Raw genomic sequence first — 19,704 nt, forward strand, 5'->3', positions numbered from 1 at the left:
GCCCTCCTCGATGTACACATGCTCTTCACGAGCTGCAATCTGGCCCCACAACAGCATGGTTAGCAATAAGAAAATGACGAGCCTATATATTTTTTGAACCGCATATAAGTTTTAGTACAGAAGCTTATAGTTAACCTGTGTACCATCTCGGCTATCATCCACCGCACACCTTGCTATCGGACCTTGTCCTAGCACACTAGCCTTTAGATAATAGCAGCTTTTTTTAGTTAAACCGAGAAAATAAGCAGAAATTTTTCTTTCAAGGATGTAGTTTAAAAACCTCATCAATGGCGGTAGCTAGCGAAGAAGAATGGGAAGCTTCATGTGGGACCGGCAGTACATTACCACCACCATCAAGCTGCACGCCAAGAAAATTAAGTCTATTAAGATACACGTGGTATATTTACTAACTAGCAAAACTGTCCTATAACTCACTACGAGCGAGCTTGCCACCCAGGTCGAAGCAGACAAAATCGTTAAGCCAGACGGCATGCTGGTGTTGCTGCTGGGCGCCATGAAATTCGTTTTGGCTGAGGTTTTCGGACAACCCCGCCACCTCCTTAAATAGAAACAGAAAAAATTTCAGTTTCCCTCCAATTCTATAGTTTTGAATTTCAAATCCCAAACGCTCTCAAATGTGAAAGTTTGAATCCTCGGTAACAACAACTAGAGAAGGTATTTTTTATTCACAATCTGTACCTATACACAGTACACCGGTGTGTCGCATGTCACCACAATGTAGTACATATGTAGTAAATGCATAGCCATTGCATGTACACGCCAACCAGCCCATGTGTTCTCCTCTGCTGTCTGTACACGCCGTAGTTGTAATTAATCAAGGGAAAAAAAAGTCAAATGAGAAGGGGTTGCGGCAGCGGCAGTGGCGCAGACCACGCCCGCGCGTTCTCCTCTCTGTCTGTGCTCTCTAATAATCGTTGCTTTCCAATCAATCACTCGGTACAGATCCCCGACCCGGCCTCGGTAGAAATCAAGCACGCTTGCCTGTCGCGCGCGCGCAGGGGTCGATCTGGTGCATTAATAGGAGATCTTTTCACCAGTGTACCAAGTATCGCTTCGCACAGCGTGCCAACAGTGCCAAGCGCATGCGCTGCACTGCATGGCACTGGTATGACCAGTCCACTCACCATTATCGCCATCAACCGGACCCATGTCTGTCTTGTAGGGCAAGCCTCGAACCATCCGATCCATCTACCAAGTGATCCCCTCCCAGAATGCATGCTGTCCACTAATCGGCACCCTGCCACACATCAGCCTTTTGTATATTTTTCTCCCACAAACCTTGTGCGAAAAATGTGACCCCTACAGGCACACATCAGGCAATGTTTTTGTTTTGAAATCGATGCCAAACAGGATTGGTGTATGCTTCAATTCCAGGTCAACAATGCATGCTTTTTTCAAACAACGATAAAAACATAGCATGAAACATGTACATATAGCAATTTCCATAAAAATATGAACTTTCTATTTTTCCAATATAAGTACACGCATTCAACGTTATAGGATTTATCGAGGACTCATGTCAGAATAGTAGCATAAAAATTCTCAGAACCAATATAAGTACAAAATTCGCAATTACGTAAATCATAGCAACGTTATGTTTGCCATCAAATATTTCTGGCACACTGCCTTAATACAAAACAAACAGAAATTGTTTGTGCGCACCTGCCATAATTTTTTTGAGAAAATGCGACGTGCCTAAAGGAAATTCGGCTCGAACGGATCAACAATTTTGCCGCAAGCAGTCTTTCGGTGACCAATCACTCCACATTTTCCACACTTCGGCAACCTCCTCGGGGCTTTGGGTATATCACCTCGATCAGGGCAAGTTGTACTTTTGTGACACTCACCCCGATATATGGTGCAAAATCTAGACCTCTTCAGCTTCTCTTCATATGGAGCCTTCTCTCTGCTTGAAGACGGCCTCCCAGCTCACCGTTTAGACTTTGCGGGAGCAATTCCTAAACAGTTTGATAGTTCCGGCACACGATCGACCATATTGTTGCCATCAACATCTGTCTCGCGATCTTCAAGTCCCATACCATCCTTATCCTGACTTAGAGGCAGTAGGGTTTTATAAACTTCCTTCATCATCGCCGTGAAAACTTCAAAACATTTCACATTGCTGTCACCGAGTCGTACGCAATCCAAAGCTTGAATGTACATAGTATGATGCATGTATGTATTGCTAGCAGGAGGCCCACTGTCTCTTTGGTACCGGACAAGTCGCTTAGGCAAGATATCTCGTGCATCCCTCGTCCATCGCTTCAATATATGCTTTGTTCGTATTCTGCTAAGCCGCAACTCAATCATGACCTGTCACAGTTCAAAACGATATTAGTTCCGAGCACAATCACGTCTTCTCATATAAACCGTAAACCTATCTTTATTCCACTTATGTCATGAAACTTACTATTAACGAATGGCAACAGACCATGCCAGAGTGCTCAAATGACCCGCATTCACAGATAAAAAATGATTTGTCGTCGTTCACTTTAACTATGAACTCAACTTTGCTCCATCTCGCACGCGTTGCTGCATCAACATGTGTTAGCTTGTAAATTGCCATAGGCTGGACTACATCAACTACATAGGCACCAGCCTTGTAGAGAGCTTCCCCAAACTGCTGAAACATAGCCCTCGTGTAAATTTTGCTTGCATGTCTCTCAATTGGCAGGTTAAATCTTAATGATACTCCACTCTGCATACATGTAATATATTTTGTTAGATCTCTTTTACCAAGGGGGGGAAACTAAAGTTGATACTAGATGACCGACCACACTACACGGTAACGCTAACTAACCAGTGAGGTGCGCTTCTCCTGGAAGCTTTCTTCAGAATCTCTGTCAAATTGTAGTTTTTCATATTGGCGTAGGAATAGATGCATAGGGCAGCCAGGCAGAACACACCCCTTCAGCATGTGATTTGCACTGTCACTCCGTTGCGTGCTTGTCATTTTTGCACAGAACACTCCCCTAAAATACGGCTTCGCCCATTTGTGACGCACCTCGTAGATTTGTGTCAGGAATGGATGTTTCTTCAACGAGTACTTCTCCAGCATTGCAACCCACCCACCTTCAAACTCTTCTTCGCTCACCATGTGATGGACCAACTTGTGAAACTCAGTCTTGAAATCACTATTCTTCCCCCACAATGCGCCCATTGATTCTTTCGCTTTCTTCAACACGTGCCACTTACACCACCTGTGCACTGTATTTGGAAGCTCTGCCTCAATCGCCAATTCCATCGAACGAGCCTGATCTGAAATCACATCCATTGGCAAGATGTGAGATGTAAGCACTCACAAAAGAGACATTTTAAAATGACGAGCTTGTGTTAAGAAAGACAATCCAACACAAGACATACCAGTAAGTATCGTCTGTGGATGCTTCCCACCAACCATTCTAATGAACTCACGAAAGACCCATCTGAATGTATCCTCTTTCTCATCCCTAAGCATCGCTCCACCAAAAATTATACTCTGGAAATGGTTGTTCACACCAACAAATAATCCAAATGGCATATCGTATAAGTTTGTCTGATATGTTGTGTCAAACGTTATAGCATCTCCAAAACACATGAATTGGTCGATGCTATTACCATTCACCCACATAAGTGTCTTTATCCTGCTCTCCTCGTCAACCTGCACAGTATAATTGAACGCCCGGTCATTTGCCTTCATCTCAGATAGAATGTCCATTGTTTTTCTGGCATCAGAATCACTATGATCCTTATTAATCTTGCCACACAATGCTTTAACGCCCTCTTGGTGAATGGAACATTTTCGATACACCCAAAAAAACTTCCAACTATACTGAAGACCTTTCCAAGACTAACATTGTTTTGCCTTAGCTGTGTAACCAAATCTTTAGTGTAACGGTCAATGTGTCTGTGAGATTGCCAGTGCATTTTTTCGCCACACGTCATCGAGAGAGGGTGGTTGTGTGACGAGCGATGCTCACATATGTACCACCCATTGTCTTCCGACCTTAATAGCCTGATCATAGCATTGCACCCACACCTCGATGATCTAGTGTTATCTTTCACCGGCTTCCCCTGAAAAATCAGAAAATTATACAAACCAATAAATTCCGTGGTATCCAATATAACGGAATAACTAGCAAGACAGCGAAACAAAGACTAACCGCACAGCCGCACACAATCTCTTGCATGCACCTTGACCGGTTAACATTGAGACGGCTTTTTGATAGCCTAATACCAAAACCAACCTCCCATGAATATAAATTATAGAAATTGTAAGCCTCGTCTATGGAGTCGAACGATGTTCCAATAACAGGGTTGGCAACATTCCCATCGCGCTTGGTTATGTAAGCTCTCACTGATAATTCCAAAGCACTCTTCCTCGCTGCACTCATTTCCCTTTCGACGGGTGCCTTGCCAATCCTAACCCTTGTATATACAATTAAAGAAAAATGTCAGGCAGATAAAACATACAAAGGAAACATTAGTCGATTCATTGTTATTAAGAACAGCCAAACACAAAAATTCTACATCCAAACACAAAAAAACAAAAACAAAGGCTATAACGTAGCATTCAACAAAGTCACATAGTTTGAAAATTTTGCAACTACCTTCTCATTTGATATCATCTATGTACGGCTAAATTACATTTTCAAAGTTCGAATAGGAAAAGCTATCCAATCAAATTTCAATTTACAAGAGCATTCTATTAGATCAAAAAACAGAACCGCAGAGCCATCAAACAAAACACACACGTCATATCGAATCCATCGAGCACCAGGCATCAAATTAAAACTACGAATTCAACCCCCTCGACTATTGATGTGTTTTCCATAAAATCCAAACAAGACCACGCCACTCATCAAGTCACAACCACATCCTAATTGGTTACTTAAAGCCTTGCATGCTCAAAATTAATTTGACGACAAACTAAATCCATACTTCGAATCAAAAATTAGAAAGCTTTTCGTTTGTATATTCATAAACATTGCATATTCTTAAATATTGACTACAACTCCAGTGGGACAAAGCATATATGGGAAGTACTTAGAATATGCCACCAGCACACAAAAACTGAGACACAATCAAATTGCTCAAAGCATTTCAGTTCGAAGCAAGTAAGAAATCGATTTTTTTGGAATCAAATGAAAAATGAGCGCCTTCGAGGACAATACGTCCTAGTCCAGCCGCTGGTTGCTTCCGTGCATCTTGCACTGAATTCGACACTTGTTCCGTCGTTCATGAAGTCCTTTCCATGTATTTCTTCTCCAACGGCTATGCTCATAGAAGCTTGAGACTCACCCGGATGAGCAGAACATACTGGACCGGAAGCATTGAGATCAAGGCTGCAGATCCAGGGAAAAACGCATGAGATCTGAGAATTTTTATTAGCCGCAGAGATTTCCCCATTGGGGGGAAAGCACGACGCAGCGGATCCGGCGCCAAATGCTAGAGAAATACTTGAAGGATTTGTTACCTGGGCGCTCCATGACGCATATCTCCCATCGACTGGTCCATTGGGGGAGCGGACGGGGCTGCGCCCCAGGTCGACGAAGAAGAGCTAGTGGGCAGAGCTAATGGGATCCCCTTAGGTTGACGATTAGGTAAGCGCTCCGTCTGCTGGGTACATACACGGTCACAAGTCATGTTCCAAGAGAGGACGTCATGCTCCGAAAACACTTCATGTAAATGGACCAATGTGTCAATCATTTGTACCAAGTAGCTACGCCTACACAATCTAGCTCCTAATGCTAGCCCGGCCTACCAGGGGACCGCGACTAGACAGTTCATGATCCACACGCATGGCTCGACGTATCAGATATAGAGCACCGAGGTGCTCGGTCACACAAACTTCGCACTCTGGGAGTATATCACTATACTTGCCATCTGAGCATCTCGTTAGTGGTGAGCATCATAGGCCGTCACCACCGGCAGAGAAGAATTCACAAGAAGACATTTCATGTAGGTTACATAGACATTTCACTTTCGTAATTAGCCATTCAACAAAGATATAAATAGTACACAAGTTACATATATAGAACAAAATCATAAAGTAAAACAAAAGTTATGTCCAAAATATGCCATCAAGACGACATTATGTTTCTACAAGACAATGCAACGATCATGCAGTATGGCGAGCCAACAACTTCTCCGGCGGCATCGATATAACCAAAAGATCTTATTTCTCGGATGAATGCAATGACCATTGCTTTTTATTCGCCGCTTAGAACATTATGTGTGCACTAAGCATCTCTTACATAAAAAACAATAACGAGGGAGACTCTCCAACAGAAAAGCCTCTAGGAGGGGAACGCTGCTCAAACATCACCGTCACTGGATCCACCCACCGAAAGCTAGGTCCTTGTGTTTCACCTGAAGATCAAGTCTGAGAAAATACGAACAATTCGTTCAACTAGATAATGCGCAAAAACACCGATATTGACACATATAACCAACTAGAACTAAATACAGCACAAGTGAAGAACATGGTCACGCCAGCACACAGTCAAGCCACCACAAAAGCTGGTCATCACCAAAGGCCTAGAATGACGAGGGTCACCGCCACACATGCGACAAAATTCTAATAAGATCACTTCAATGGTGCCACTTAGTCCTCTTGCTCCTCCATCCTCACCTTTAGCAGTACAATCAATGAGCAAAATATACTCACCATCTGAAGGTCGAATAATGAGTAAAGTCTGTTTTAAACCTTGAATTCATACAGCTCATCGAAATCAAACCCTAACCTATCAATCCCTGAAATTGGCAACCTATACTCTCTAGTCCCGGTCAATCCCAAACCTAGACATGTAGAAACTGATTTCCTCGTCTGGGAAGATAACAATCCCGGCCGAGATAACTTTTTGCCCCCACTGACTTCATACTTAATAAAATGGCTGCATGCATCACTCGATGCAGAGGCCGGGGCGATGCCTCCTTTTGGAAAAAAATGTGGTCCCACATATCGTATGTATCTTCTCTGTCCAAACCTATATTTTTTTCTATCTCTATTTTCTGAGAAGTTTCGCAGTCGTTCTGCAGGCGTCGTGCGTTTCGGTCGGTTGCATCAACGGCGTAGTCAGTCACCTACTCCTTCACGCTCAGTAGTGGCATGAAGATCCTGCTAGCCGACTACGAAAGCAAGGCAGTGAGTGAGTGCCATGGCCGAGAGGGTTGCCTGCACGCCCGAGTACAGCTTCCCGTTCGGTGAGCATGGACAGGATGGTGACCAGTGAGGCAGTGACGGAGCTTGACAAGAATCCATGGGGGGCATCAAAAAACGGTGAGGCTGAGCGAGCCTGACAAGGGCCGGTGCGCCAAATTCGTATGGGATGGAGCTGCTGCTGACGACGGATGGCCAGCCAGTCGGCTGGCGTTAGCGACCATCGGACAGGCCAGTGGCCAAGAGCCGAAGACGACGGTACTGCGAACAGCGTCGGTGGACCACCGGTGGGATGAACAGGGTGGGATGAACAGCGATGAGCCGAATCACTTGCTGGACCATCAGAAAGCTGGGGTGTAGCAAAGGGCGATGGAGAGTAGCAGATCGAGCTTTTCAGTTGCAGTTTGTCTGAGAGTGTGTTCGGTCTACTGGCAATGTAGTGATCCAACTCCAGGTCTGTCGCAGGAAGAACATGCAAGAATGACTTCCCAGGAAATAAACAAAAGACTTGACCCCAGTTTAATTTTCTCCTTTCTGATTCCTGCCAGCTAGTTGTTACGTGGGCGGTTGGATTAGTGAGGAATTTAGATCATAGTAGTAAGACGATAATTGTGGCTCGCGCGTGCAACGGCACGCCAATCGCCGCGCGGAGTGTTTCCGGTGATGTGCCCGTTGTTAGCTAATCAGTTGCACGAGAACGTCTACAAGTGTTGGTTCTCTGAATAAACGCCGACAGCGTGTGTATGTCCACGTTCGGTTAGTAGCGTCAGTTAGCAGAGTAGATAGCAGCTAGTTTTCAGTTAGTTTGTTAGCTAGATTCGCTCACAGGACCGGTTCATGGGATGGCATGATCACTGCGGTACTTGCGGGCGAAGTAGGAGCTCGTTCCTGGTCCGACGTCGTGGAATGGCACGATCGGTAGGTCGGCAGGAGAAGCGGGCTAGATTTACCTGTTCTTTCGGCAGCCGTTGAGCTAGCCTACGAATAACATAAAGGGAGAGAAAAGCTGCAGGCAGTTAAGCAGCGCAAAACCTCGTCTCTAACAGCACTAGTTCATCGTCTATCTCTCTCTCTCTCTCTCGTACGATCATCGGCCGTCAGCAACTACAAGTGGCATCAGAGCTAGGTGGTATTCGATCCAGCCTAGACACCGGAGGTGTCTGATCCGCCGAAGAGATGGCCCCAAGCGACGACGAGAAGAGCAAGAAGCAGGAGGACGGTGACGAGGCCGGCGCAGCGTCGCCGGGACTGGAGAAATCCCTGGCTCGCCTCTCAACAGAGGAGGGGTCGGGGGTGCGTGTGATCGAGCGCATCGTACACGGCGGCGGGGGTGGTGCGCCCCCGATGATGCTCACGCGCACGAACTACTCCGACTGGGCCATGATCACCAAGCTGCAGCTACAAGTTGACGAGCTGTGGAGGGTTGTGGAGACTGGGCAAGGCTCAGACCGCGACGACCGACGCGCCATGATCGCGCTCCTGAAGGGAGTGCCGCCGGAGCTGATGCGCGTCCTGGGTGCAAAGCCCATGGCCAAACAGGCGTGGAACACCCTGAAGACCATGCGTGTCGGGGTCGAACGAGTCCGCGAGGCCAAGGCACAGAGCCGTCGCTCGGAGTACGAATCGCTCCGGTACAAGGACGGCGAGGGAATCAAGTCCTATGTGATGCGTCTGAGGACGATCATCGACGAGCTGGAGGCACTCGGAGATCCGGTGGACGAGCACAAAGCTGTCTTCAAGGTTCTCCGCACAGTGCCACGTCCATACCGCGAGATGGCAGTCGCGATCGAATCCCTGGTGGACACCAAGCAGCTCTCCCTCGAGGAGCTGTGTGGGCGGCTCCTTGTCGTCGAGGAGCGCGAACGCGAACAAACACAAACGTCTGGGAGCCAACTTATGTTCACTGCCGACGAATGGATGGCACGCCAACGACAACTCGAGCCGAGTGGTGGCTCCTCCGGCGGATCGTCGAACGGCGGAGAGCGTCGTGGACGTGGAAATGGGAAGCCGAAGGGAGCACAAGGAGGAGCAGGTCGCGGTCAAGGTGCTGGCCGTGACAGCGGAGGAACGGCAGCGCCCAGCCGAAAAGGTGACTGCCGCTACTGCGGCATCGCCGTACACTGGCTGAAAGAATGCTGGAAAAGGGGTCGGGATTGCGAGCAACAGGAGCAGCAGGCCAATGTGGCCGTGGTGGAGGGCGAGGTGGAGCAGCCAGGACTGCTTCTCGCAGCCTGTGAGGCGCAGCACACGGTAGCCCTAGCTGCTCCGAGCCTGGAAGCAGAGGAGATCTTCCTCAACGAAGGGCTTGTGGTACCGGTGGCCACAAACGACGACTGGTGGTACCTGGACACAGGCGCCAGCAATCATATGAGGCGACGTGCTCACGCAGGTCGACGAGTCCGTGCGTGGCACGGTCAGCTTCGGCAACGGGTCCGTCGTACAGATCTGCGGGCGTGGCGCGGTCATGTTTACCTGCAAGAATGGCGAGCACCGAGCCCTCACCGATGTCTACTACATCCCCCAGCTACGAACAAGCATCGTACGTTTGGGGCAACTCGACGAACACGGGTGCAGATCAGTGATCCAGGACGGCGTGCTCTGTCTATACGACAGGGAGCGCGTCCTGCTAGCACGGGTGCAGCGGACGAGCAACCGGCTGTACGCCGTGGCTCTGAACTTGGCTGCGCCCGTGTGCCTCTTCGGGAAGAAGGACGACGCTGTGGCCTGGCGCTGGCATGCAAGGTTTGGGCATCTCCATTTCCCTACACTGCATTCTCTGAGTGCGAATGCGATGGTGAGGGGCATGCCAGTTGTTCAGCACCTGGAGCAATTCTGCGAAGGGTGTACTCTAGGGAACATGCATCACACGCCATTCCCACGCACGACGGCGTTTCGTGCTGAGCAGGGACTCGACCTCGTCCATGGCGACCTCTGTGGCCCCATCACGCCGGCGACTATGAGCGGCAACAGATACTTCCTACTCATGGTAGACGATCACAGCCGGTACATGTGGCTTGAGGTGCTCAGGAGCAAGGATGAGGCATTCTGTTTCTTCAAGAAGATCAAGGCGACCGCGGAGACGCAGAGCGGCATGAAACTCAGGGCACTCCGCACGGACCGTGGCGGCGAGTTCAACTCAAATGAATTCGCCGTGTTCTGCGAGGAGGCTGGCATCCAGAGGAACACGACGACGTCGTACTCTCCGCAGCAAAACGGAGTGGTCGAGTGGAGAAACCAATCCGTTATTGAGATGGCCCGCAGTCTCATGAAGAGCATGGGGGTACCAAGCGTGTTCTGGGGCGAGGCGGTGCGCACGGCAGTGCACATCCTCAATAGGTCACCGACGAGAAGCCTTCAGGGGGTGACGCCATATGAAGCTTGGCGCAAGAAGCCGACGGTGGACTACTTCCACACCTTCGGCTGCGTCCCACATGTCAAGCTCATTGGACCTGGCCAGAACAAGCTAGCAGACAGATCGTGCCCAGGTATCTTCCTCGGGTTCGAGCCGGGCACGAAGGGCTACAGGGTGTATGTCCTGTCGGCAAGCGTCTCTACATCACGCGCGATGTACGCTTCGAGGAGGAGAGGCGCTGGGACTGGAGCAAGGACGGGGGCGACCCGGCGGACTCCCAATCCAGGGAGTTCACCGTCATATACTCTGATTCGGGGGTGCCAATCACCACTACATACTCTATAAGTCCAAACCTCTAGGATCCTGTCATTTCACCTCACACACCCAATGCTATGGAGTTTGATGCTTCTGACGGTGGGGCGGCCATGCCACACTCTCCGGAGAAAGGGCCTAACCAGCACTCAGCTTATGTGACCAACGAACCACCATCTCCGACATCGCCGGCCAGTGATGATGATGGGTGGGTGTCTGCACCCGATGGTGAGACATTCGACTCCGAGGGGGTGCCGTTGCGGTACAAGACCGTCGAACACCTCATCGATCATGCACCAGTGCGGACACTCGAGTACAGTGGGTTGTGCCTCTCCGCCGCGGAAGAACCCGCATCAGTGGACGATGCCCTGGGAGAACCTGCTTGGCGCGGGGCGATGGAGGCACAGATGGAGTCAATTCGTCGGAACAACCCCTGGGAGCTTGCTTCCCTTCCTGCAGGACAGCGTGCGATCGAGCTGAAGTGGGTGTACAAGGTGAAGAGGGATCCAGCCGGCAACATCGTCAAGCACAAGGCGCGATTGGTTGCAAATGGATATGCACAGAGGCAAGGGATTGATTTTGATGAAGTGTTTGCTCCAGTAGCGCATCTGGAGACAGTCTGCATCTTGTTGGCAGTGGCGACACATCGTCGCTGGCATGTGCATCACCTGGATGTGCGTTTTGCCTTCCTGAATGGAGACCTTGAGGAGGAGGTATACGTTCATCAGCCTGCTGGTTCATCTACAAGTCTAGTCAACATCAGGTGCTAAGACTGAAGAAAGCACTGTATGGGCTACGTCAGGCTCCCCGTGCATGGAACTCGAAGATGGACACCTCTATGATCAGTCTAGGATTTGATCGGTGCAAACTGGATCTTGCTCTATATCGTCGAGGAGATAGCAACAACTTCCTGCTGGTTGGAGTTTATGTGGATGATTTGATCATCACTGGGACTTCGAGCACAATCATTGATGAGTTCAAGAAATAGATGCAGGATCTTTTCCAGATGAATGATCTTGGTTTACTCAGCTACTACTTGGGTATAGAGGTGAAACAAGATGTTGGAGAGTTCAGGATATGCCAGAGCAGCTATGCAGCAAAGATACTGGCAGGTGCAGGGATGGAGGAGTGCAATTCGTGCTGGACACCGATGGAGAATCGCGTGAAGCTAGCAAAGAACACAGGAGAAGTAGTGGACGCCACCAAGTATCGGAGCATAATTGGCAGCCTGAGATACTTGGTGAACACTTGCCCAGACATTGCATTTGCAGTTGGTGTTGTGAGAAGATTCATGGAAGCACCAGGGAAGGAACACTGGGTAGCTGTCAGGCAGATCCTGCGGTATCTGAAAGGGACTCTGAACTTCGGGTGCATTTTCAGAGCAGGCAAAGGAGACAAGATTGAAGGGTTTAGTGACAGTGATCATGCTGGAGATCCAAATGACAGGAAGAGCACAACAGGGTTGCTGTTCCTCCTTGGTGACAGTGTGGTTACCTGGGCATCACAGAAGCAGAAAATTGTGGCATTATCATCATGTGAGGCTGAATATATAGCCGCAACAACAGCTGCAACCCAGGCAGTATGGTTCAGTAGACTGCTCGCACAGATGCTTGGAACTCATGCGCAGAAGGTGAGGCTTAGAGTTGATAACAGGTCTGCAATAGAGCTAAGCAAGAACCCAGTCCATCATGAGAGAAGCAAGCACATTGATCTTCGGTATCATTACATCCGGGAGTGTGTGGAGCAGGGCAGGGTTGACATAGATCATGTGAGAACAAATGATCAACTCGCAGACATACTCACCAAGTCACTTGGAAGGGGCCGGTTTGAAGAACTGCGGCTCAAGCTTGGAATCAAAGGCGTACAACAGACTTAGAGGGTGATTTGTTAGCCAATCAGTTGCACGAGAACGTCTACAAGTGTTGGTTCTCTGAATAAACGCCGACAGCGTGTGTATGTCCACGTTCGGTTAGTAGCGTCAGTTAGCAGAGTAGATAGCAGCTAGTTTTCAGTTAGTTTGTTAGCTAGATTCGCTCACAGGACCGGTTCATGGGATGGCATGATCACTGCGGTACTTGCGGGCGAAGTAGGAGCTCGTTCCTGGTCCGACGTCGTGGAATGGCACGATCGGTAGGTCGGCAGGAGAAGCGGGCTAGATTTACCTGTTCTTTCGGCAGCCGTTGAGCTAGCCTACGAATAACATAAAGGGAGAGAAAAGCTGCAGGCAGTTAAGCAGCGCAAAACCTCGTCTCTAACAGCACTAGTTCATCGTCTATCTCTCTCTCTCTCTCTCTCGTACGATCATCGGCCGTCAGCAACTACAAGTGGCATCAGAGCTAGGTGGTATTCGATCCAGCCTAGACACCGGAGGTGTCTGATCCGCCGAAGAGATGGCCCCAAGCGACGACGAGAAGAGCAAGAAGCAGGAGGACGGTGACGAGGCCGGCGCAGCGTCGCCGGGACTGGAGAAATCCCTGGCTCGCCTCTCAACAGAGGAGGGGTCGGGGGTGCGTGTGATCGAGCGCATCGTACACGGCGGCGGGGGTGGTGCGCCCCCGATGATGCTCACGCGCACGAACTACTCCGACTGGGCCATGATCACCAAGCTGCAGCTACAAGTTGACGAGCTGTGGAGGGTTGTGGAGACTGGGCAAGGCTCAGACCGCGACGACCGACGCGCCATGATCGCGCTCCTGAAGGGAGTGCCGCCGGAGCTGATGCGCGTCCTGGGTGCAAAGCCCATGGCCAAACAGGCGTGGAACACCCTGAAGACCATGCGTGTCGGGGTCGAACGAGTCCGCGAGGCCAAGGCACAGAGCCGTCGCTCGGAGTACGAATCGCTCCGGTACAAGGACGGCGAGGGAATCAAGTCCTATGTGATGCGTCTGAGGACGATCATCGACGAGCTGGAGGCACTCGGAGATCCGGTGGACGAGCACAAAGCTGTCTTCAAGGTTCTCCGCACAGTGCCACGTCCATACCGCGAGATGGCAGTCGCGATCGAATCCCTGGTGGACACCAAGCAGCTCTCCCTCGAGGAGCTGTGTGGGCGGCTCCTTGTCGTCGAGGAGCGCGAACGCGAACAAACACAAACGTCTGGGAGCCAACTTATGTTCACTGCCGACGAATGGATGGCACGCCAACGACAACTCGAGCCGAGTGGTGGCTCCTCCGGCGGATCGTCGAACGGCGGAGAGCGTCGTGGACGTGGAAATGGGAAGCCGAAGGGAGCACAAGGAGGAGCAGGTCGCGGTCAAGGTGCTGGCCGTGACAGCGGAGGAACGGCAGCGCCCAGCCGAAAAGGTGACTGCTGCTACTGCGGCATCGCCGTACACTGGCTGAAAGAATGCCGGAAAAGGGCTCGGGATTGCGAGCAACAGGAGCAGCAGGCCAATGTGGCCGTGGTGGAGGGTGAGGTGGAGCAGCCAGGACTGCTTCTCGCAGCCTGTGAGGCACAGCACGCGCTAGCCCTAGCTGCTCCGAGCCTGGAAGCAGACGAGATCTTCCTCAACGAAGGGCTTGTGGTACCGGTGGCCACAAACAACGACTGGTGGTACCTGGACACAGGCGCCAGCAATCATATGAGGCGACGTGCTCACGCAGGTCGACAAGTCCGTGCGTGGCACGGTCAGCTTCGGCGACAGGAAGAGCACAACAGGGTTGCTGTTCCTCCTTGGTGACAGTGTGGTTACCTGGGCATCACAGAAGCAGAAAATTGTGGCATTATCATCATGTGAGGCTGAATATATAGCCGCAACAACAGCTGCAACCCAGGCAGTATGGTTCAGTAGACTGCTCGCACAGATGCTTGGAACTCATGCGCAGAAGGTGAGGCTTAGAGTTGATAACAGGTCTGCAATAGAGCTAAGCAAGAACCCAGTCCATCATGAGAGAAGCAAGCACATTGATCTTCGGTATCATTACATCCGGGAGTGTGTGGAGCAGGGCAGGGTTGACATAGATCATGTGAGAACAAATGATCAACTCGCAGACATACTCACCAAGTCACTTGGAAGGGGCCGGTTTGAAGAACTGCGGCTCAAGCTTGGAATCAAAGGCGTACAACAGACTTAGAGGGTGATTTGTTAGCCAATCAGTTGCACGAGAACGTCTACAAGTGTTGGTTCTCTGAATAAACGCCGACAGCGTGTGTATGTCCACGTTCGGTTAGTAGCGTCAGTTAGCAGAGTAGATAGCAGCTAGTTTTCAGTTAGTTTGTTAGCTAGATTCGCTCACAGGACCGGTTCATGGGATGGCATGATCACTGCGGTACTTGCGGGCGAAGTAGGAGCTCGTTCCTGGTCCGACGTCGTGGAATGGCACGATCGGTAGGTCGGCAGGAGAAGCGGGCTAGATTTAGCTCTTCTTTCGGCAGCCGTTGAGCTAGCCTATGAATAACATAAAGGGAGAGAAAAGCTGCAGGCAGTTAAGCAGCGCAAAACCTCGTCTCTGACAGCACTAGTTCATCGTCTATCTCTCTCTCTCTCTCGTACGATCATCGGCCGTCAGCAACTACACCCGTGCGTGTGTCTTACAGCAGCGAAGTCACAAGTCACAACCGTTTTGAAACAATTGCCTCTTTTTAAGGTAGTTTAACACTAGACACAACCTAAGCATGAAGATGAATATGACACATGGGGTAGGAATAATGTCAGTGAGAGTGAACTACAATCCTGTCCGGGAACGATAATTTTCCTGTGCACCAAACATGCTCAGGGTTAGAATTGACCGGGATCAAAGAGTATAGGATGCCGATTTCAGAGATTTAAAGTTAGGGGTTTTAATCCGGCCAGGTGTATGAACTCAAGGTTTAACTTAGACTTCACTCTCCAATAACTTATGGCCTACACGACAACCGTCTAGCAGCGCAGGATCACAACGGTACCCACGTGCCCGAGCGGAGGGCCGCCTCTTTGGGACCTAGAGGATGACACTGCCGACTGCGTACCTACACACGGGATTGTAGCCACCTACACATCCACCAAAGGTCGTCAGTCCGGTAAAAAATTCCACCACCATCACTGCATAAACCATACTATCTGCATGAAGCGTCGTCGATAGATCACATCCTCGCCGTTGAAGTCAACTGTAGCGGACACCTCCCTCTCGTCTTCTTCATCAACCAGTGTTGAGGCTTAGTTCAGCCACTCTCTCTAGCAGAGGCAAGGGAAAGGAAGCACGAAGAAGTAGGAGGCCACTGCTTCTGTTGGGAAGGGAGGACAGAAAAAACCAACCTAAATACAATTATGCAACATCGAAACAAGATGTCCTCTACTCCACACGTTGAATCTCAAGGCCATGGATTTTCCAAATGTACATTTCAAGCAGCTGGCGTTTGCTAAATCTATAGCTAAAAGTGTCCTCGCCAGCTAGTTGTCATGTGTATTCTCTCGTCTTGCAGTGACAAGAGATCCGATGGCCGCCGCAGCAGCTGCTCCGGTGACGAAGCCGGCAACGATCAACACCAAAACCATAGCACCGTGCTGCCCATCTGGTGGACGCGTTACTTCGGCAAGCACAACAACTCTGATCTGGACGGCAGTCATGCTGACGGAGAAGGTGACATCCATCAACGTGAGGGACTCTGTGGCCGGGACGTTGATGCCGTCGTCCGGCGAATGCTCTGCCTCGGGCTTGATGACAACCTTGATCGAGAGAGACCGGCCAAACGCGAGGTTGGCCAGAGTGACGGCAAAATAGAGGTGCACATCCATGGATTGGTTTCAAAGAAGGAAGAACCCAATAGGGCCGAGGTGGAATGGTAAAGTGGAACACGGAGAGAAGTGCCATATATATATATATGGACCGGCTGCCGTATGATTTTCTTTCTCCATCTCTTTTTGGATTATTTATGGTGTGTTTGTAGAGAGCTTAGCTGTCAGCTAGCACGCTTGCTACCTTGGTTCGGTGTCTCCCAAGGGTAAGTGTGTGGGGTATCGTATGTATCGTTAGTACGCGTACATTCCCAAGCATAGGTAAGGTTCTTTTATGTCATTTTAAGGAACATGGTTAATTAACGAACACGAACAACAAAGTCCTTGGTTTTATCACCTAACAGGATTAACTAGCTAGGTAAATAGAATATGGAGCAACTAAGGATGTCCGTTAACAATGACAACACTCCCAAAAAAATAACTCTATGACGAACAGTACCAACAAAAAAGTTAGAAACGAACACAAACCTCATGTGGAGCAAGTAACGATGATGACAAACACAAACAACAAAGCCCTAGGAAAAATTCAAAAATTACAACACGGACCTTTTTAGTTGTCTTTGTTGTAGCTCCGGACCTCACTGTAATTTGAAAGTGCTTTGAGAATCTTGTCTACTGAGAACCCACTAAATTGTCAATGCATTTTGACCAAATTTATAAAAAAAAAATCAATTTGGCCTGAAAAATTGAGGTCACAATATAAGCGTGCACATCCATGGGTTTGGCACAAAGAGTGCCAGGCTGAAATGGCAAATGGGTCACAGAGAAAATTAGGAGGGGGTGTGTAATGTTAATTTTGATGAAATTAACAAAATGATTTATTCTTGCGTGATTAGACGCTTATCCAGCTCTCAGTTAATGTGCCACATTGGTTTGGTGTATCCCATGGTGTGGGTGTAGAGTTTCATTAGTGCCGATTGCATCTATACAGTCCCAAGGTGTGGGTGTGGAGTTTCATTTCTATCGATTGCGTCGATATGGTCCCAAGCATAAGTTGAGTTGTTAGTCTTTTCTAAGGAATGTAGTAGGGTAGGTCATCTCTACAACAACAAAAAATTACCAACGTGGAAGACATGTTTTGTTCATTGCTTTTATAACCTAAGAAATTAAGTAAAGAAAAAATATGGAGTAAGGAACAATAACGAACAAGAAAAATAACTTGGTACTTTTATCACCTAGAGGGTATAAATAAATAAATAAAATATGAAGCGTGCAAAAACTCTATATGTTAAGTGACAAACACGAACAACAAAATCCTGATCGTTATCTTAAAAAGAATCAAGTAAGTAAACCGAATGTTGAGCAAGAAAGGCCATTATTATTTAAATCGTAATGAAGATGAACAATAAATTCCTCAGGAAAACTTAAAAATCCCATCAAAATCCACTTTTGTTATCTTTGTTTTAGCTCCAACATCTAAGGTTAAAAATGTTATAAACAGAAAAAATATTGGAGCTCACCAAAATATAAAAAAATGCTTTCATTTGATCTAGAAGAGTTAACTGTGTTTCTAACTAGTTATGACCTCCCCCGCAAAAATATTAATTAGTTCTGACCCTATTACAATCTGGTTTGGTTTTTTCCTTTCAAATCTGGCCTGAAATTTTGAGGTTTAAAATAGGCGAGGACATCCGTGTGGGCTGGGTACAAAGAATAAATCTAGAGGGTCGTGGTACAATGGTAAATGGGTCATGGAGAAAACTAGCATATGCATGTATGCAGCTGTTGCATAAGTTTTTTCTTTGTTTGACACTGGGTTCGTTGTTTCCCAAGGTGTGGATGTGGGTTTTCATCCACATCAATAGCGCGCGTACATTACGAAGCATAGGTTGAGGTATTTTTTTGTCCTTTCAAGGAATGTGGTATGGTGGGTTTATACAATGTTTTTTACAATTTTAACAAGGTGCAAGCTAGTTTTTCACTAGTTTAATCAGCTAAGGAATCATTTAATTAGTCATGTGGATTAAGGACTGGTAATGAACATGGAAAACAAAGTCCTTGGTTTTATTGCCTAATGAAATTAATTAAGTAAATACAATGAGGAGCAAGTAAGGACGTCATTAAGCATTGATGAACATGAACAACGAAATCCTTGGATTTTTGCCTAGATTAGTTAAGGAAATACAATGTGGAGGAAGTATATCGTTAAATAGTAACAATAAAGTACTCAAAAATCTTGAAAGATCATCGAAATACTCTTCAATTATTTTCATTATGGCACTAGCATCCAAGGTTTGAAATTTTGAAAGCATAAATTTTTTGTACGTCACTGATTTTTTTTGGTATATCAGAGTTCACTAAACATTTAATGAAATTTGACCCGGGTTAAAGTTGATTTGATTTTTGAAATTTGACCTGAAATTTTGAAGTTAAAAAATAGGCGAGCACATCCATGGGTTGGCTACAAAGAAGAACTCCACAAGAACATAATGCAATGGTAAATACTCTTTGGGCGAAATTAACAAAATGATTTATCGCATTGTGTTTAGAGCTTAGCCAACTGCCACTTAATTTACCACCTTGTGTCAGTGTCTCCAAGGTGTGTGTGTGGGTTCTCTTTTTTGTCGATCGCATATGTACATTCCAAAGCTCAATTTTATCTTCTCATCACAATGCAAACATAAAACAAGAAAGAAATAAACGCCAACACATCTTGGTAAACTCATTTATTGCCCTTTCCAAGACAGCTATTTTTCCACTGGTTTTATCATCTAATAAATTAAGTAATTAAAAAAGTGGAGAAAGGAACAATAAAAAAAGAATAACGAAGTCCTCAGTTTTATAGAAGCATGTGGAGTAAGGAACAACCTAGTTAATCGGTATAATGGACACGAATAACAAAGTCATGAAAGGAACCTCAAATTTATATCAAGGCCACGTAGTTGTATTTGTTGTACCTTGATCGCACATTCATGCACAACAACCAATCTGCATAAACAGTGTTAACCTAAAATATTTTCATGAGGACAACATATCTTATAGAGATGAGAACGTAAAGCAATTATGCACTACTCACAAGCAACACATGCTTTCAACCAGTTGCTTCGTTGTTAGAACGACTCAGAAGAAGGCTGGGAATGACCAAGAAGGAACCAAATAAGAGAATGATAAAAAAACGCTGCTACTATTACGTCCTCTCCTTCACCATCATTTGCTAATAATCA

At 47.8% G+C, this 19,704-nt stretch overlaps 1 pseudogene; it reads right to left on the reverse strand.

The window, feature by feature from the left end:
* Positions 1 to 2,551: 2,551 nt before the first annotated feature.
* Positions 2,552 to 5,517, reverse strand: LOC123397092 (annotated as a pseudogene).
* Positions 5,518 to 19,704: the final 14,187 nt, after the last annotated feature.

The sequence above is a fragment of the Hordeum vulgare genome, chromosome 5H, assembly GCF_904849725.1.
Source record: "Hordeum vulgare subsp. vulgare chromosome 5H, MorexV3_pseudomolecules_assembly, whole genome shotgun sequence".
Classification (NCBI taxonomy): Eukaryota; Viridiplantae; Streptophyta; class Magnoliopsida; order Poales; family Poaceae; genus Hordeum; species Hordeum vulgare.